Below are 20,568 nucleotides of genomic sequence, written 5' to 3'. Positions count from 1 at the left end.
CTATCAACAGATGAATGGATAAAGAAGATGTGTACACACACACACACACACACACACACACACACACACTCAGGAATATTACTCGGCCATAAAAAAGAATGAAATATTGCCATGTACAGCAACATGGATGGACCTAGAGATTATCATAATGAGTGAAGTAAGTCAGACAAAGACAAATATTATATGATATCCCTTATATGTGGAATCTAAAAAATATTACAAATGAACTTATTTACAAAACAGAAATAGACTCACAGACATAGAAAACAAATTTATGGTTGCTAAAGGGGGAAGGGGGGGAGGGATAAATTAGGAGTACCATGGGATTAATAGATACACAAAACTATATATAAAATAGATAAACAACAAGAATTTACTGTTGGGAACAGTATTCAGTATCTTGTAATAACTATATTCAGTATACTGTAATAACCTATAATGGAAAAGAATCATTATTCTATAATAGCACAGGGAACTACATTCACAGGGAACTATATATAGTCAGTATCTTGTAATAACCTATAATGGAAAACAATCAGAAAATATATATATATGTGTATAACTGAATCACTTTTCTGTATACATGGAATTAACCCAATATTGCAAATCAACTATATTTCAATTTAAAAAAAATACCAAAAAAATGTAGGTTTCTGAACCTTACACCTCAGATTGAATCTCAAATCATTTTGAAGTACTAGATATTCATAATTTTATTAATCTTGCATTTCCACAATCTAACCCTGAGATCTTTATAAACAATAAAATCTGAGAACCACTGCATTAAAACAAATAGTGTGTGTGCTCCAAGGAAGGCTTTCTCCACGTTTCACCGTGAAGAAAGGATCATTTACTTCTACACTGAAGGGCAGAAAATAAGACTTCTCAAATCTTGGGGTTAAATTCAATTGTACTCAGACATTTTTAGGAAAAAAATACCTATTATTATATAGAATTGTGCTCAATCAAGTATTAATTAAAATTAGTCAATAATTATCAACACAGAATAAGGATGATAAATGCGCCTATCCTTACATAGATGTTCAGTCCTGAGTGTTCAGGAAAAAACCATAAACCCACTGTTACTTTGAGAGTTAACAAAGAAAATACTTACCTCCCACCCATATCTTTATGTGTATGCTGAGACTGCTCTCAACAGCCTTCTCAACAGCCTAACATATCATTTTAATCTCCAAACTTTACAAATTCAAGCTAAATGGAGGTGAACCCTTTAGAACTACAGAGATTAAGACTGGAAGAAAGCTCTGGGGTCATTAGTTCACTCATTTCATTTTACAAAGTTGAGCACAGATGTTAATATAAGGGAGAGTAAAAAGCCAGAATTCTTTTTTTTTTTTTTTTTTGGCAGTACACGGGCCTCTCACTGTTGTGGCCTCTACCGTTGTGGAGCACAGGCTCCGGACGCGCAGGCTCAGCGGCCATGGCTCACGGGCCCAGCTGCTCCGCGGCATGTGGGATCTTCCCGGAGACCGTGGCACGAACCCGTGTCCCCTGCATCAGCAAGCAGACTCTCAACCACTGCGCCACCAGGGAAGCTCAGCCAAAATTCTTGATGTTAACACCATTACTCTTTACTACTGTCTAGACCATACAACCTTCTTACACTGTTGTCTTATAATTTTCTTAAATAATAAAATTTCTTTCAACAGTTTTTAATTGCTTTTTTAGGTTACTACAGTCATCTAGCATGTGTTGCAAATTGTGTTTCTCATAAAGTGAATACAGTACAGAAATGTTACGTATATCAACACTCACCAATGTTTATATCATTAAGCCATACAGCCACTTTTAAAACATTCATTCTTTAATCATTAAGGCTTTTTAAAATAATTTTTTTCTTGGGATTCCATACCTATATAACTATCAAGCAACATACTCTACTTGAAAGACAAAATCAGATCTGGAACTTACAAGGGTTGTAATGAAAAGGAAATCCAAATCTTACAATTTTGTGTATTTTATGATTTCACATAATTAAACTCAAAGTATGATGTATAAATCTCTGAAACAGTAAAGACTTGCAGTGTTTTATATCCACTCTGAAAGTTATCTTACACTGAAAAGAATACAGATAGTATGATTCCAAATCTTTTGAATAAAAGACCATGAGCTAATTTGATTTTATAATAACATGAGACTAGAAAACTGAATACTGAACCTATTGCCAATTCCAAATAGGACAGGACAGAATGAATTAGTGTCTTGGGGAAACAGAAAGTGACCAGTTTGGGGCTTCTGAGGCTTAACCAGACAAGTTCACTTTAAAGAAGAGAATGGTGAGGCTTGGTAACAGTCTTCATATATATTTAAGGTTCAGTCCTGTTTCATGCAGCTTCAGAACTTAGAACTCTGGATGAAGCTGTAAGAATACAGACCTGAGTTCATTATTTGGAAGAACATTCTCACACTGAGTTGTGTGAAATCAAAACAGTCTGCCTCATATGTTCTACTGAGGATTCAGGCATCTATTAGGAGTTGCTTGTTGTTTTGTGACATTCGCCTAAAGTAAGCTCCAAGGAAACAGCAATCTCTGCAACTCTAACTCAAAGTGCAGTATATTCTGAACCACTGGTATTTAGCTCTGACAATTTATCAAAAAGTACTAAATCCTTCTGGGATACAAAAGCCATAAAAGAATCTGAGACACTTCCCTTATAGACAGTCTGACATTAGCCTAGCATTAAACTACAGACAAGACGAAAACTCTGTTATTTGCTTTGTAGTTAACATTCTCCAGGGCAAGGGTGAAATTCATAACATATATGAGTATGGATCAATTACATATATATGCTAAAACTTATCAAACAATAAATATGTATCAGGTGCTGTTCTAAGGACATTACATGAATTAATTCATTTAATCCTCACTAGTACTCTATTATCATTTCCTACGTACAAGTAAAGAAACTGAGAGATGGGGGGAGTTATGTTATATACCCCAATTCATATCATCAGCGAGGGATGGAGTCAAAATTTGAACCTGGCCCATCTGACTCCAGGGCCTGCCCTCTTAACAACTCTGCAATGTCACATCCATGGAGGCAGCCAGGGACTTACTCGGATATTATATGATGGAAATAATGAAATGTTAGCATTTATAAAAGAAGGATTATTAAACATGAACAGTGACAATGTTCACATAAGCAAAATTACCATTCCTACCTTAAGAAATAGCAGCCTCTTCTCTGTTTCTAAAAGGATATAAACTATAAATGAGCTCAGATTAGAAAGAACTAAAAAGTACTTTTATTTTGTTATAAGCACAATTATCAATAGTTTTATAAGCTGCATCTTCTTTAAAATTATGAAAATATGTCTGTATGTATATATGTGGATAGATGTATATCTATACACATCTACAGTAGTATATAAATACATAGTACAGGACATAAGTATAATTTTAAAATAAGAAAGGATCAACTAATAAAGGAATGGTTTGGGTAACATACATTGATCGGTGCGGAATTCCAGCTTTAAAAGGGAGAAATGTATAGATCACAAAACCATGAGAAACTTTCATGCTAGCATAAACAAAAGTAACTATCAATTGATTTTTTTTAATTAAAAAAAAACGAGAGTAGGCTTAAAATACAGTCGTGACAGAAAAATATCTAGCCAACCTTTAATGCATGTTACAACGGTAAGCAATTTCCCAAAAGAGATGGATCTGAGATAAGCACTGAATCACGCGATTCATTCATATCAGTGGTTAGGAAGTGAAGAGCTATGCCATCTGAAAGGAATATCAAGATGGAAATCTTGACAAGAGGTCAAAGAGAAGCAGGGTAGGAAACAGCAATCAAGTTTCCCCCACTAAATGGAAAGTAGAAATGGCAGCAGAATGCTAAGAGATACAGAAAGCCATGTAACAAGATAAAATGAATAAAGGAATATTTAAGTCCTTTAGAAATGTGCTGAGTATAAAGTAGTATGTGACGGGAGGTTAGGAAGATGATAGTAGCATTATTCTCTTGCCCTTTGGAATCTGAAAAGAAGCAAAAGTGATCTACAGATTTCTATGGTTTCTAGAAACTTGCAATTAATATTCATTTTCTGTGGCTTAAACCATCTGCACTATGGCTTAAATCATCTTCACTACAGCAAGAAGAGAGCTGCATGGAAATAAAAAACACCTGAATAAACTGCCCTGGTAAAATTATTTTTTAGCTAGTACAACCCAGTGCCTCTAGACTGCAAAGACAGCAGGTAAACAAATGCCACCTTAAAAATCCAAACTCAAACTTGATAGTTTGATAGGCTTCACTGGTGAAATGGTTGGACTTCAGTCCCCTTTTAAGCCATGCCCCTCCCCTTCCCTCAACCCCGACACATAACCCATGGCCTATGCATGAAGAAGTGTCCCACATGCTCCCAGGGATAAAATCAGGATGCTGCCCCTGCTTAGCTCTGGCCGGTGCTGAGGCTGCTGTTTGTGACTGTGCTCCAAGTAACTGCCAGTTGCTCTGCCAGAAATGCCAGCTGACCTGCTGCTCATTACGGCTTGCTCTCTGCTACAGCTTCTATCAGATAAGGGCTGCAAACTTGCCCCAGACTGCTGCTCACAGCACTGCACCTCTGCTTCCAGCCACTGCTCAGCCCTTCCCTCAGTGTGATGACATCACCATTCTACCCTCCATCACAACATTCTCTCTTTTATGATAACAGCAGGCAACTCAATCCTCTTAAGTCCAACTTTCTTAGAGGACACCTTTGGAGCATGAGGTGCAGAGTCACACTATTCTTCCAATTTTACTCAGGTAACTGTTTTTCCTAGGTGCACAAAAGTCACCTATGGCAGGACGGTGGGTACAGGGTGGCTGTGGACAGGTTCAAGAAGAGTGGACTGCCTAAGTGTCCATCAACAGATGAATGGATAAAGAAGATGTGGCACATATATACAGTGGAATATTACTCAGCCATAAAAAGAAACGAAATTGAGTTATTTGTAGTGAGGTGGATGGACCTAGAGTCTGTCATACAGAGTGAAGTCAGTCAGAAAGAGAAAAACAAATACCGTATGCTGACACATATATATGGAATCTAAAAAACAAAACAAAAAAATGGTCATGAAGAACTTAGGGGCAAGATGGGAATAAAGACACAGACCTACTAGAGAATGGACTTGAGGACATGGGGAGGGGGAAGGGTAAGCTGGCAGAAAGTGAGAGAGTGGCATGGACATATATACACTACCAAACGTAAAACAGATAGCTAGTGGGAAGCAGCCGCATAGCACGGGGAGATCAGCTCAGTGCTTTGTGACCACCTAGAGGGGTGCGGTAGGGAGGGTGGGAGGGAGGGAGACGCAAGAGGGAAGAGATATGGGGATATATGTATATGTATAACTGATTCACTTTGTTATAAAGCAGAAATTAACACACCATTGTAAAGCAATTATACTCCAAAAAAGATGTTTAAAAAAAAAAAAAAGAAGAAGAGTGGACTGAACCAATACTTATTTGCCCCTTTAGTCAAGGTTGTTGAGTCCAGCTCCAAAATGATGCTATCATGATAAATATATATTTTTTTATGGACAACACTGTACATCCTGATAATCTGCCTTCTGCTATTGCTGTCAACCACAGACTGCTGGTCCACAGCTTATTATACCAGAATATGTCTAAAATACAACTTTGGAACATTTTAATTTATTTCTGTAAAGCTTTTTCTGCTTTATTAATTGGGGATTAAATGAGAATATAAATTATAGAATAAAATGAGAATGAGTATATGAGGGGCATATTAATTTCTGTTGATGTATAAAAAGTTACCAGAAATTTAGTGGCTTAAAACAATATGAATGTTATCATCTCAGTCTCTGTTGGTCAGAAATAAAGGAAATGACATCACTGGGTCCTCTGTTCAGAATCCTCAAAAGTTGAAATCTAGGTATTGGCTAGACTCTGTTCTCATGTAGGGCTTGGAGACCTCTTTCAAGCTCACTCAGGTTGCTGGCAGGATTCAGTTCCTTGTGGTTATAGCCCTGAGGTGCTCAGCTACTAGTGGCCTCTAGCCATATTCTCTGCCATATGGCCCTCTCCAAAACACAGGAGTTTGCCTTTTTAAGGCCAACTTGTGAACAGTATCTGTTCCCGTTTCTTGTCTTCAAAGGTTTACCTTATTAGGTCAGGATAATCTCTATTTTGATTAACTCAGTCAATTGATTAAGAAACTAATTACATCTGCAAACTACCTTTTGCCCTACAGCATAACACAATCAAGGGAGTGCTAATCCATCTTCTTCACAGGTCCAGCTTGTACTCAAGGGGACAAGATTATACAAGGCATGTGCACCAGGTGGTGGAGATTTTAGGGACCATCTTAAAATTCTTCCTACCACAGGTGAATTGGTATTCTAACTACACATGCTAACCATACATGCAGCTTCCAGTTGTTTATTTTTTCCCTAGGTACATTTATTTTCTTGCTGAAGATAAGATCCTTTCTGCCTCTGCAGTTAAGCTGTGAATGATATTACCCCACATGCCCCGTCAACTAGACACAGTCATAAGCCATTAGCTTTAAAGCTAAGAATAATCCTGAGTCAACTCAGGCTTCACTCTCTAATCATTTGGGTTGAATCTGGGTCTTAGGGTACTTGGAATACATACAAAATGACTTAATCCAATCCTAATCCTGAGAACTTGAGGCTATACTGGCATCAAGGTCATATATTTTAAACATCCGGGATTTTTAATTTTACAGTGAAGAGAAGGCAAAGGACATTCTTATGACCTTACTCAGGTTATCAGAATCTATATGACATTTGGTGACAAAGAGCCAAACGGCATAAAGTTTATGGTTAGCAAAGAAATGTACACCAGGCTTCAAGAAGTATGTCTTTGGATATGCCAAATACAGATCTGGTTCCCTGTAGTTTACCACAAGCCCTATTAAAAGTCTGTCTTAATGAAACTCTTACAAAACACAAACAATTGTATCTGCAATTGGATCTGATTCCAAAGTTCTCAAAGAACTGGGGCCAATATAGAATTATGGAGAACTACTGTTCCTGCTAAAAAATATTATTTATCTTCACCAATATGCTATGTCATGGGCGAAATAAAAATATTGTGAAATATAACACTCAGTGTCTCCTCTGGATAAAAGGCAAATTGCATCTAAACCCACATTAAAGGGACAGAGAATAGTCAACTGAAACTGAACAAACATCCTGGGTTGAAGTGAAAAAAAAATCAGTTTATTTACCTTTCTTTCATTTTCTTTCATGATAGGATCTCTAAATTGGGTATAAATAACAACTGTGTGTGATAAGTAATCCTTATTTAAATAAAAGCAAAAACAACTTCGCCAAAAGCTGGGGGAAGGTGGAACACCCCACTAGTCCTGCCCATCAACAGCAGACATTCATCGACAGACTTGTGTGTGTGAGGCTACCTCAAATTTAACACCGCACTACGTGGCATCAAACGTCTTAAATCCAGCTTCCATTTCTCTTGGTTTCAACCAGTGCTACTATCCTGTTTTCTGTTGTTCAAGCTCAAAACTTCGCATTCTCCTTGACATATCACATCACCCCTTTTCACCATAAGCAACCCTGTTGATAGTTTTACTGTAATACTCACCATACAAATCCCTTAATTTTCATTCCCCTGTTGTCAAGATTGCGCTAGCTTTCTAACACTGAACTAGATTCCCTGCCTAAAATGACTACTCTTTCCAAACTGTCACATATACAACTGTTCGATTGACATGCCCAAATACCTAGTAGAAGCTAATGTTTTCTGCATACTGGAGTGCCATTCGTCAGATTTTCTTCTAACGACTCTATATGCATTTTGTAAACGTAAACAACCTAGTTGAACCCTCTTTATCTCCATTTTGCAGAGAAAGACTCAATAAATACCAAGGAAGTTTCCTAAGGTAGGTATCTGACCCCAAAGCTACTTCTTATAATCACTACTGTGTTGCCTTCCTTTGTAAATTAACAGCCTGGACCTATGCCCAGTATCCGTGAAGCTAAGTCTGAATGCTTCAACCTAGAACTCAAATCTGCTCTTCTTCATCCCATCTGTATTCATACGGATCACTCCCACCATTGACTTTTCCTGTCATTTGGCACGTCATCTTTCCCCACCTGTTCAAATGTGATTTATCTTTCAAGCTGATCTCAAGTTCAGCCTCTTCCTTGAAGTAGTCCAGACCAACCAGGGTATTGTCTTATCCCCTCCTTTGAATTTCTTGAACATCTATCTCATTTTTGCACTTATGTCTTTTTTTTTTTTACTGGGGATATTCAACTTATTTGACTGTGCTTTATGACATCTGACTTATTGAGAGAACATAAATTATTTAGGGATACAGATTTTGCCTTATACTCTCTCTTGCCTTCACAGCATATAGAATAATACCTTACATTAGGAAGTGCTTTGCAGATAGCGGGCCCTCATTCAATACAAACTTAGTGAGAAGTTTCCATGGGCAAGCTCCTACAATGAGAATGGAAGGTACAAACAGCTGAATATACATGTTCCCTGAAAGAGCGTCCTTGCTATGAAGCAATTCCTAGTCAAATTTGTAATTTGTTGTATATTTACAATAACCACAGCAAGAGAGACACTGGCATGTACCATAAGAGAGACTCAGGGAAGGCTTAGTCAAAGTACGATATTTTGAGTGATGATATGCCATATCATGGGAATAGAAAGAAGAAATACGATTAGGGAAGCACAGGTTACATACTTCAGGAGGAGGAAATAGACTAATCTGACAAAAATATAATAGGAAATGAAATGGTGGAAATTAATAAAACAATAGATGGAACAAAGGAGGGAGAACCCTGAATGACAGGCTATGGATTTTGGATTCTCTTTGAATTTCAGCATGTTTTTAAAAAAATTATTATTAAATTAAATTAATTAATTAATTAATTTTTTGGCCTGCGCTGGGTCTTCATTTTTGCACGCAGGCTTTCTCTAGTTGAGGCCAGCAGGGCCTAGTCTTCATTACAGCGCACGGGCCTCTCATTGCGGGGGCTTCTCTTGCTGCAGAGCCCAGGCTCTAGGCGCGTGGGCTTCAGTAGCTGTGGCATGCGGGCTCAGTAGCTGTGGCTCATGGGCTCTAGAGAGCAGGCTCAGTAGTTGTGGTGCACGGGCTTAGTTGCTCCGTGTCATGTGGGATCTTCTCGGACAAGGGATTAAACCCGTGTCCCTTGCGTTGACAGGCGATTCTTAACCACTCTGTCACCAGGAAAAACCTCAGCATGGTTTTGAGTACCAGCTCATAATGAACATAGCACACTGCCAAGCAGAGTTGCTGTTATGATTAAAGAAGAGAGTGTTTGTAAAACACCTAGTATCGGGCCTGGAAAATCACAGATGTTCACCAAAGGATACCTTGTCATTGTTCACTGATCAGAGTTCTCCTTTAAACAGAAAAATCTGCCTGGATTCCACAGGATGGGGACAAAAAGGAGGCAATGGGAGCAAACTGTCAGTCAATGTGTCCCCGAAAGGAGAGAGATGCTCTTAGGAGAGTAAGACGCTCTCAGTAAGAGCAGTAAGAAAAGCATAAGTTAATTTGTCTTTCCTTGAATGCCACGGACATTCATGTGTCCTCAGAGAGATGTTAAAAAGAATCAAAATGATTAATTCTAAGTAGTCCTTCCTTTTAAATTCACTTTTTATTTTTCCGCTGAAGTGAAGAAACCTCTGAAGGTGGGAGATGGATCCTTTTGGCACACAGAATATGACTGCCTTACCCTTTCCAGCATCTCTGGCATTTCATTTCGTTCACTGGAATCACTTTGCACAAATTACCTCTGGCCAATCATCTTTACAAATGCTTGGCTCCAAGAAAGAAATTAAGTGGAAACCAACCATTTTGACCCATTTGGTCTTCCAGTTTCCAGACGCAGACACTTAATCAAGGGCTTGAAGACTTGCTGACTGCTCTCTCCTTCCTGGCCGAAAGGCTTCCTATAGCCACAATCATCTCACTACACATTCTCTTTGCATTCCACTGAATTTCTATAAATTCTTTTTTACCTAATTCTCTTGCTATAGTTATTCTCGTGCTGTATTCCTGTGGCTTTTTTCCTAAGTAATTAGCAGAATAAAAGCTTACCAAAAAACCCCAATATTCTAAGAATTTTCAACATAGAATTCGTGGAGTTCTTTTAAACTTTATTTTACTCAAAAGAGAACAAAAAAGGTTATTAATCCACAAATTCTTTTGCTGTTGAAGAAGTCTGCTTCCATTTGGTTCAAGGGTTCTTAAGATTTTTCTGAAATGCAACTAAAAATGAGCATAAATGGTGACTATTCCCCAGACTTCAACTGAATGCTGAAGTCCAAAAAGAGAACTAAACTTCTCTTCTGTCCCATGAAATATCATTTTATATTCAACTAAGTTTTATTATGCAAGTATGTTATTTTTAGATAAATATGAAGATAAAATGAAGACAGAGAAATTTAGCTAGAAGTAAATAACAATTGTAATTATTGCTATTATACAACAGAGAGAAAAATAAAACTAGGAAAGCTTTCATTTGTTTTCCCTGTGCCCCAGATAAATGAACAAATACATGAAAATCAGAACACTAGTAATTATACATGAATTTTATTGAAAACAGGTCAAAGTTATGATGCAATTTGGTCACGGGAAGTTGTCCCTAACAATGGTGAAAAAGGGTGAATTTAATAATCTCCTTGTGTCCCTTCTGCCATCGTATGTTCAGCAGACTACAATGGAGGTTCTATTACCTTAAATGTATCCTGCCTGCTGTACTCAGGTTTCTGGGACAGAACTAATCAAGAGAATGTTGCTTTCGCTCTTATATTTTCTTCTGATGATCTCTGGTTCCTTCATGAGTTTCAGTTCTTGTGAGCAAATACAACGTTTTACTTCTTACAGCTTCTCTTCTATGAAAAGTTGTTGCTAACCCAATGACTTCTAGCTCTATATATCAAAGAATAGATTGTCGAAACTTCTAAAACCCTTCCAGAGTCACTAGCCAAACCTTGTTAACGCTAGTCTGATTTGTCAAATTTTATGATTTTTTTATATTGATGGTACTTATTATATTGATGGTACTACATTCTAGCCCTCACACCTATCTTTTATCTGCTATGTCTAACATACACTTTTCTCCATTTTTAAGGTCATTTTGTTTCTCCAACTCATAACTGAATTTTAAATACTTGCTCATTGAAGAAACCATTATACTACTCATATGTACACGTATGTACGCACATAGGTCTAAAGAACAAATTGAAGACAAAGAAGTCTCAGTACCAAAGACTAGGCCTTTGTCCATCTGTATTTTCACATTCCATTTTAATTTATTTTTATTTCCAAAGTAGTTAAATTAAGGATTATTTTCATACTCTTCTTTTTTTTAGCATATCAACACCTGTATCTTTAAAATGTTAGGTTTCTATATATTTATATGATTGAAACATCTGTTGAACTTGGATTATGACTGATAAATAACCAAATGTACCTCTCTACATTTTCAGTTATACAATATGTGCTCCGTCAAAATGCCACACTAAACTCAGCTCTGAGGCATGTGTGATGAAAGAGAAGGGAAAATGGAAATAATCAGGACCTTAGCTATGAAATTGGGGTTGGATCACTGCTCTTCACGTACGAGAAAAAACGAGTATCCTGTGACTCAGTTTTCTAATCTGTAAAATAACAATGCTATTACCGACTTCATTCAGTTGATATAAGGATTAACGAGATTACTTGTGAACACATACTGACTGGCTTTCCTGAGGCTTCTTTCTCTTGGCTTCTCACACTTTATTCAGTTTTAGAAACTGCCTCTGAAGTGTTTATCAATTTATATCAAGTCAGTTGGTTGCTTGAGATATTCCTCAAAATAAATTTCAAAGCAGGGAGTTAATTTTTTTTCCTTCTCAGCAGGAGTTTCTTTTGTTTTGTTTTCATTTTCTTGTGTGTGTCCATAGGCACGCCTTTTGAACAAGTTACTGAAATACAGAGAAAGAGTAGAGTACCAAGAGGGTTTTTAATCTGAGTTCCCTGGCTGAAGCCAGAGTGAATGCCCTCAGCAGGGGCCCTCTCCATGTCAGCTGAGCACCGTCCTGTCAAGAAGCCTGGCTTCCACAGCACCCCACTGTTCAGCCACCAGCTTGCTTTGTGTTGGTTACTGAAGATCCATACCTTTCCTTGTTGGACATGTTTGATTTTGTTATGTTGAGTTTTCTTCTCTAAGTAAGATGCACCATCTTTGTACGTGTCCTTCTGCTCTGACACAATTCAGTAGGAAGTTGGTCTATCACATTTAGATTAAAAATGCATACAACGAATCCCTCATGTGCAAAGAAAGGTCAAAGGAACCAATATGCAAGATTTATAAGGAACCTTCTGGGGTACACCTTACAGACTTTGTGTGCGTATCTGAAACCAAGGAGAATTTCCCCTCTATGTTTGAATGAAATTACTTTTTGTTTACTTTTGCTAAGTTTTTTTTTGTTTTTAAACAGGTAATATGATAAGACATGACATTTTAAAGAGAGGTTTATATAAAAGTTACTGAGAATTCTCTTTGCAGCAGTGTTGGATAATGTATAACTCCAGATTTTTCAATTAAAACTGAAATTTAGGGACTTCCCTGGTGGCACAGTGGTTAAGAATCCGCCTGCCAATGCAGGGGTCACGGGTTCGAACCCTGGTCCAGGAAGATCCCACATGCAGTAGAGCAACTAAGCCCGTGTGCCACAACTACTAAGCCTGCACTCTAGAGCCCACGAGCCACAACTACTGAAGCCCACGCACCTAGAGCCCATGCTCTGCAACAAGAGAAGTCACCACAACGAGAAGTCCATGCACCACAATCCAAGAGTAGGCCCTGCTCGCCGCAACTAGAGAAAGCCCACGCGCAGAAACAAAGACCCAACGCAGCCAAAAATAAACAAATAAAAAACCAAACAAGAAAAACTGAAATTTAGCCACATTTTCAGATACTATCCACATTCAATCAAAATAAGGATTTCTTCCTAACACTAGGCCCTTTGAGATGAAGAAAATGGCCTGACATCCAAGAGTTGTAGATAACAAATAAACAAGAAAGGAAAGATATTAAAGAGAGCCTGCACTACCTCAAACTATCATAGTGGGATCATAGTTAAAGGGAAAGTGAAGAAAATCACTTTTTTTTTAATGAAATATGTATCATTTAAGAATTACAAGTTTAAAATCAGTATCAACTTTGTAAAATCAGATTATATACATATATTTACCTATATATATATATCTTTTTGAATCACATGAGTTTGGATTCTAAAACTGCCACTTATAATTTATTCAACTTAAGTTACTTAACTTTTGTTCTTTAGTTCCTTTATCTAAAACAGGAATACTAGTATCTATTTTATAGCATTGTTGGGCAAATTAACAAAATGCTTAGTTCTTAAGTGCCTAGTTCAGTGACTGTGACATAGTAAGCTTTAATGAATATATAAATATGCACGGTCATCATCATCACTATCACCACTCCTTATATCCTTAGCTACTCACCAAGTACTCTAAAGATTCTAATATATATGTGTGTGTATATATACATATATATGTATATATATATCAGTCTGTAGACTGAAGATATGAAACAACCATTGAACTAAAAGATACCCAAAGGAGAGCAAATGGAGAAGTATGTCTGCAAGCCCTGTGGTGGTTTTAAAGTATGTCTACCAATTTGTTGATATACCCTGCTCCGCAGCCCAAGAGGTGAAGCTTAATTCCCATCCCCTTGAGTGTGGGCTGGATTTAGTGATTCACTTCTAAAAACAAGACACAGCAGAAGTAATGGGAAGTCACTTCTAAGATTAGGTTATGAAAACAGCGTGGCTTCCATCTCGGGTGTTCTTTCTGTTGCTCTCTCTTTGATCACTCTTTTTAGGGAAAGCCATATTGGGAGCAGCCCTAAGGAGGATCCTGTGGTGAGGAACTAAAGTCTCCTGATGGCAGTAACACAAGTGAGCCTGGAACTTCAAGCCCCAGTTAACTTTCAGACTACAGCCAAGGCCAATAGCTTGAATGCATCTCATTAGAGATCTTGAACAAGAACTACCTCATTCCTACATTCCTGATCCTCAGAAACTATGTGAAATAAATAAATATTTGTTGTTGTAAGTTGTACATTTAACGGTCAGTTATTATGCAGAAATAATACACACCTAAATAGTGACAGAAACTGATCCAAGGGAATGGTGATAGAATCAGACCAGAAAATGGGTATTCAGGAGTTGTCCCTGACTCAGCCATTTCATCATGGAGCACAGCTTCTTGCCTCTTTACTTATGAATTACTCAACCCCAGCTTCTCTATTAAACTCCAATAATATTTGTCATCATCCTACCCATCTCTTGATTATTCGGTTGTACAAAGGCAAGTATCACTATTGTTAATATCTACGTTTGAATTGGATTCTACATGAAAGTTCTTAAATCACTTTAAAATATTTCTAAAATGTGACAATAGTTACATCTTTTTGTGCTTACTATTATTTTCTTTCCATGTAAGGACAGTTAAATCTAGTGGTCTTCTGGACATTTAAAAAACGTGTATTTCTTGTACCTGAAACCATATATCAGCTTCAGGAAAGGAAGACTTGGCAACTGTTTCTAAGTGGATCACTTTTCCAGTAATAAAACAAATGGCACATTTCCCAGACTGAAATAATTATTTTAATCTCAATCAATTACTCTTTCTCTCTCTCACTCCCCTCTTTCTTTCTTCAGAGCGTTATATGGGACAAAAGAGCTTTCTAACTGAATAGCAATCAAGTGCTACCTATCATTAATTAATACATCAGGAATCTCTTATTGCTTTCCACGGGTGAGAGTGAGAAACAACAGAAGTTAGAGCTATATAGATTTTCTCCACTTAATTTCCAGAGAAATACATGAAGGCTATAATGGTTGTTTGGTCTTGTTATTGGAAAAGGAACGAGTAAAGAAAACACTTTAAAAGGATATTCACAATAATTACATATACCTGGATTTAGAATACAATCATGCAATTGGTTGCTTAAGATCCACCTGGAAGGTAAGAGGAGACCTATTAAATACTGTACACTTCTTACATGGAGAATTATCCATTTGTGGTTGAAACAAATTATTTTATTCAAATTCTTTACTCTAATTTTGTCAATTTTTGTGGATTAAAATAACAGCTTAATATGCACGTTGAAGAGAATCTTTCTCAAAAAGAAAACAATCAACGATTTATCATGGCTCTCTAGATTTGTATAAGTCCACTATAAAGGTTATGCTGTGGTTTTGTTGTTATGGTTTCTATCAAAAGGGCTTAGTATGAAAAACTTATGAGAAAATTCAAATCCATGAGAGAATTTCAATTACGGAAAGCACTTCAACACTTTATGAAGAACAAATATTTCACAACCTAAGCTTGACTACTCAAAATAAAAGTTTCATGAAACTGCCAGAGCCTAAAAAGTTAGGATCAAAAGTCCCTTTCTTCTTGATTTTTAAAATAATATTATCCAACATTTCCAGTGTTCCTTTTTCTCTTTTTCACATCTAAAATAGCCCTCTGGACTCTCTTTTTACTGTACTCCTCACCAAAAATGTTACATTTGTTCCTACATATATTTTCAATTTACAGGTAAGAAAATGGGGAAGAAGCTATTGAGAAAAGAGATGAGGATTACAGTCTTCACTTTGACAGCATCTCTGGGACCTTGGCCATATGACTTCATTCTCCTGGGACTCATTTTCTTCAGCTACCAAATTAAGCTTTGTGCCAGTTCTTGTTCAGCTACAACATTTTATAACTCTCAAATCTGATATTCAAATCCTACACACCTCCTAAGGTGCAAATTTTCTGGTATTTCACCCTTTCTGTACATTTTCCCACTTGCTGTTGCTTCAAATTCAAATTCATTTAAACTAATGAGAAAGGTCTGCATACAGAGCCATTCCCTGTTTTCCCGGATAAGGACCCCATCATTCTCCACTACCCAGACTTGGAAATCCGTAATTCTTGTCTTAACCGCCCCTTCATCTTCAACATCAAATCACTTGCAAAATACATGTGAGTTTTTCATCTCCATCTCCCTTCAGTCTAGTATCTTTCTATTTCCATCATACTATTTCTGAGTTTTATTGCTACTCCCCTAGACAAATACTAAGGTTCCAACTTAGTTTCCCTGCTTACAGAGTCCCCACCATCCAGCAACAGACTGGAAATATGACTGGGATGCAGGGATAATACCATTCTAACCTCTAAGCCCCATGGCATATGGGGCAATATTTTAGAATTAAAGATGGTATCGATCAGCCCAAAACTTTTGAATATCTTGTAAAATGATTTAAATTACATCTATATTAAAATTATAGTTAAACTAAAAGTCATCACAAAATGATATGAAGCAAATATTTTCCCACACACGTGCCAGATATTATGCTAGATGTTAGGTAAATAGTAATTACCATTTTCTGCATTTGAGAATTCACTGCCTTGTACAGAGGAGACAGAAATGCAAACAAAAAGAAATCACAATATAAACCAAACAAAAGCCCACATTGGAGGAGAAATATACTTTATGCCTTGCATTTAGCTTTTCCCCCATTCAACTACCAAGGAAGAACATTTTTAATGCAAAGTAGCTACCCTGTATTTATCTTGTTACTTTGCTGTAAAAATTTAGTGAAACATATTAAGTCTAAAATACCCAAGAAGTACATTGTAATACTGAAATGCAACTACAGATACTGTGATATTATAACTTCGAAAGCTGAAATCGAGTTTTATTTTTAAAATTATAGTCTTTTAAAAATAATTCAATAAAAATGATTTATTGAAATTATGATCATGAAACCAAACTATATGTGGGGATGACAGATAAAAAGAATTTTATTAGTAATTAAAACAAATCCCTTTTAGATATGTTTCTAAACCTTCCACTATTAAACCTCCATACAATCCTGGAGGCATTGGATGTAGAAAGTTAAATTCAGAATATTATTAAATACAAACGAAACACATTATAATTCTGGATAAATGACCTATGTTTCTTCAATATGTCTAGGTTATCTCTTTATAACTGCAAGAAAACTAGATGGAATTTCAAAATAATTCATTTGTAAAATAATTCTATTATATCCGTGTAATATTTCTACGAATACATACAATTCGGTCATTACTTTTTATTTTAGAGTTCATTCACGGGGGCAGGTGGGGAAGAGACAGAGACAGAGAGAAAATCTCTAATAGGTATCTTAACACCTAGAGTTGTCAACATTCTTAGAGAATTTCATAGGTAAAACTGACCCTCTATATACGCAAAATTTAGTACATCCTAGAATCATGTGGAAAGAAGTTTTGTTAACCAAGAAGTGACTGAATAGATACCATTCAGATGCATTACTATTGAACTAACTTTAATGAGATGAAATTACCTCTGTAGAAATCTTGTAAGAATTAGGCCCAATTACATGCAAGTAGGCCCACATAAGATGCCTAGATAAGCTGGGTGGACACTTCCAAGATGCAGAATGATGGTCAAATAACACAACAGTGACCATCGATCTGAGCCACATAAGCAATTTAAAAATTCTAAAAGAGACCTTTTCATGGGGAAACTTGATGGAGCAACGAGTTATCAATTTTTTTTTTTTATTTAAGTGCTTAATGGTATAGGCCAATGTGGGGAAATTAGATGAACTGTCACTAGGTATTTGAAAATCTTAAAGCAACTAACAAAAGGTGATGCGTCACACACAAAAATCAGCACCTATTTGTGGTAAAAGAATGTACTTGATCAATCTAAGAACTGTCTGAAACACACACTTCCTCCCAATTTGACATCTGCCATTTGCGTATTCACAGGAAAAAGACAGGGGACATGTGCAACTAATGAAAGAATAATACTTTCATATCTTATAGCTTTAACTATAACCAAATATCTAGTGAGTTACTTTAATAAGGTGATCACAGAATATTTCCTAAAGAAATGAAAGAGAAAAATCTAAGTGCTCCCTAGTAGATAGAATCAATCCAATAAACAGTTGAAGAGGCTGCATCTGAAATGGCTCAGTGATCATGTCACCAAGTTGATATTTTGAGCCCATTAGAGACCCTTACCAAAATTACAGGTATTTAACAAAATATACTTCTTTGGAAAAGAGATTACTAAACAAATCAATATACCATTCATTTTTCCATTAAAACTAAAAAATACTTTGAAAAGACAAGTAAAGGTTGAAAGATATCATCAAGTGTGAGTGTCAGGTAGTATCAAGAGCTTTTCTGAAATAAAAGCCAGGTTTTTTTTAGAGGCCTCTCCCGTTGCGGAGCACAGGCTCCGGACGCGCAGGCTCAGAGGCCATGGCTCACGCGCCCAGCCGCTCCGCAAAAGCCGGAGTTTTAATGGCTACACTTTTTGCTCTGTCAGGTACTAACTTGATGGATTTGGGAGAGGAGCCAGTCAGGCTCCGATGCTGTTGGTTCCATTTCTGAGCCTCAAAGATACCAGGTCTCCCTTCAATTCTAATAAGTCCCACCTAGTTGAGCTGATCTTTTGTTCCACCCAAAGAAGCCTGAGCTCTAAACTACATTCCACACATTTTTTAATATAAAATGACTGTAGAAAATATAATAGCAAAATCCATGGATGATAAAACGTGACAAATGCTGTTTCTGTCAAGAGTAAATTAAATGATATTAAGGACTGATAGAATCCAATCAGTTTATTACTTTGAAATAATCATTAGACTTTAATGCATTTTTAAACCCTGCATATCAAAATAGTAAGTCACCATGATTTCCTCTCTGTAACACCAAGTTAAAATCTGGTATATCAAAAGAGAGTATTGGGAAATCGTTCTAATACATATGTATGTATGTGTATATGCATATATAAACTTTAGATTGAATTAGGAAATTTTAATAATTATAAATGTTAACACAAAAAAGCCTAATTTATGTCCTGTAAATAAACACATGTAATATATCCAAGGGATTTTTTGGACACATCTTGTATAGTTTACAGGGAGATAAGAGAAGTGAAAAACGGGAAAAGTTGGTTGAAATTTTTTGAATAGAAAACTCTTTTTAACTCTCAGATATAATTTTGAATGTATCATAACCATAGTTTTGCTATAAACATTAAAACGTTTATAGGACCTGAATTTTTAAAATTAATATCTAGTATAAGATACCACTAAGATTGCATTACTTCAGTGTGACTCTCCAGACCACTTCTAAACTAGCTTTTCTCAGACTTCTATAAAAATTTTCATAAGTCTCCTATACAAGTTCATACTGAAATATCTACAGATCCTTATATCCTTCTGATTTATCCCTGCCATGCAGTTGGCTTATCCAAGGAATAATCCTTCAAAAGGTGAATGGTGGAGAAATTTACTTTTTAGAATCTTTATGTAAAATATTTGCATTCCTCCGGTCAAAAAATAAAACAAAACCAAATGAACAAAAAAGTAAATAAAACACAAAACCCTCTTATATTTCTAATCCTCTGTTCATCAATGAATAACAACTGGGGAACGTGAATTTCTTATGGTTAAAGAGCTATTTAATAATCAGCTCTCCAATCTGTATCTAGTCTAGAAAAAATATAGTGTAGACTAGAAAAGAGTAGTTTCTCTCAAGATACCTTTATGCACTGTTTCTATATCTAGAACGTGATACCCTGCTTTAAACAATTTAAAAGTATAACAATTTTAAAATTAAAAGTACATTGACATGTGTGCATGCATGTGTGTGTCATAAGGCTACATGGTTTCAAAAATGTCTAATATTCCTCCTTTTGGACTAAAATATGATTGATTATATTCTGCACATAGGAGGCCATTTTATAGAATCTCATATACAGAATATAACAAAGAAGTAGCATTAACATTTACATTATAGGGTCCTGCTGCCTTTTAATAATGGTTGCCACTTCTCCCCAGCTCTGCTACTCTATTGATATCATTTCTCTTGTCCACCTTGTGTGAGAAAGAGGTCACTGGAAGAAGGGGCAAAGGCTGTCTCTCAGTCATTAATAAGACGATTCAATTTCAAAGGGGCCAGTATGAATTTGTGAGTGTTCCCTAACTCTTCCTATTCAAATCAGCCATCTCTTTCCCTGGATTCATGCCTGATTCCTGGCCATTGTTACTGTTGTTAGGCTTTGTGAGCGGTTTCACCATCAAAAAAATGCAAGTGTGGAGGCTGGTTCCAGACTCAATGCCAAGTTATAAAAACAAAAACAACTAATAACTCTAACTACAGATAAAAATGCATAAGGATGGGGAGGGCGGGTGGTGCGGGGGAAGGATCAGGAGTTTGGGGTTAGCAGGTGCAAACTATGATATAGAGAATGGATAAACAACAAGGCCCTACTATAGAGCACAGGGAACTATATTCAATATCCTGTAATAAACTATAATGAAAAGGAATATGAAGAATAAATATAAAATATGTATGCATAACTGAGTCACTTTGCTATACAGCAGAAATTCAACACAACATTGTAAATCAACTATACTTCAATATAATTTTTAAAAGAAGAAATACTCATTAGCACTCTCC

The 20,568-nt window shown here is 36.4% G+C and overlaps 1 long non-coding RNA gene across 1 annotated transcript; it reads left to right on the top strand.

The window, feature by feature from the left end:
- Positions 1 to 4,754: 4,754 nt before the first annotated feature.
- LOC125965429 (uncharacterized) lies at positions 4,755 to 14,096 on the top strand. Its single transcript, XR_007479303.1, has 4 exons — positions 4,755 to 4,778; positions 6,270 to 6,363; positions 7,870 to 7,905; positions 13,910 to 14,096. It is a non-coding gene; the product is annotated as an uncharacterized LOC125965429 (long non-coding RNA).
- The last annotated feature ends 6,472 nt before the right edge of the window (positions 14,097 to 20,568 follow it).

This window comes from Orcinus orca, chromosome 9, assembly GCF_937001465.1.
Source record: "Orcinus orca chromosome 9, mOrcOrc1.1, whole genome shotgun sequence".
Taxonomy (NCBI): Eukaryota; Metazoa; Chordata; class Mammalia; order Artiodactyla; family Delphinidae; genus Orcinus; species Orcinus orca.
Note: the sequence above shows the minus strand (reverse complement) of the source record. Positions and strands in the feature narration are given on the sequence as shown.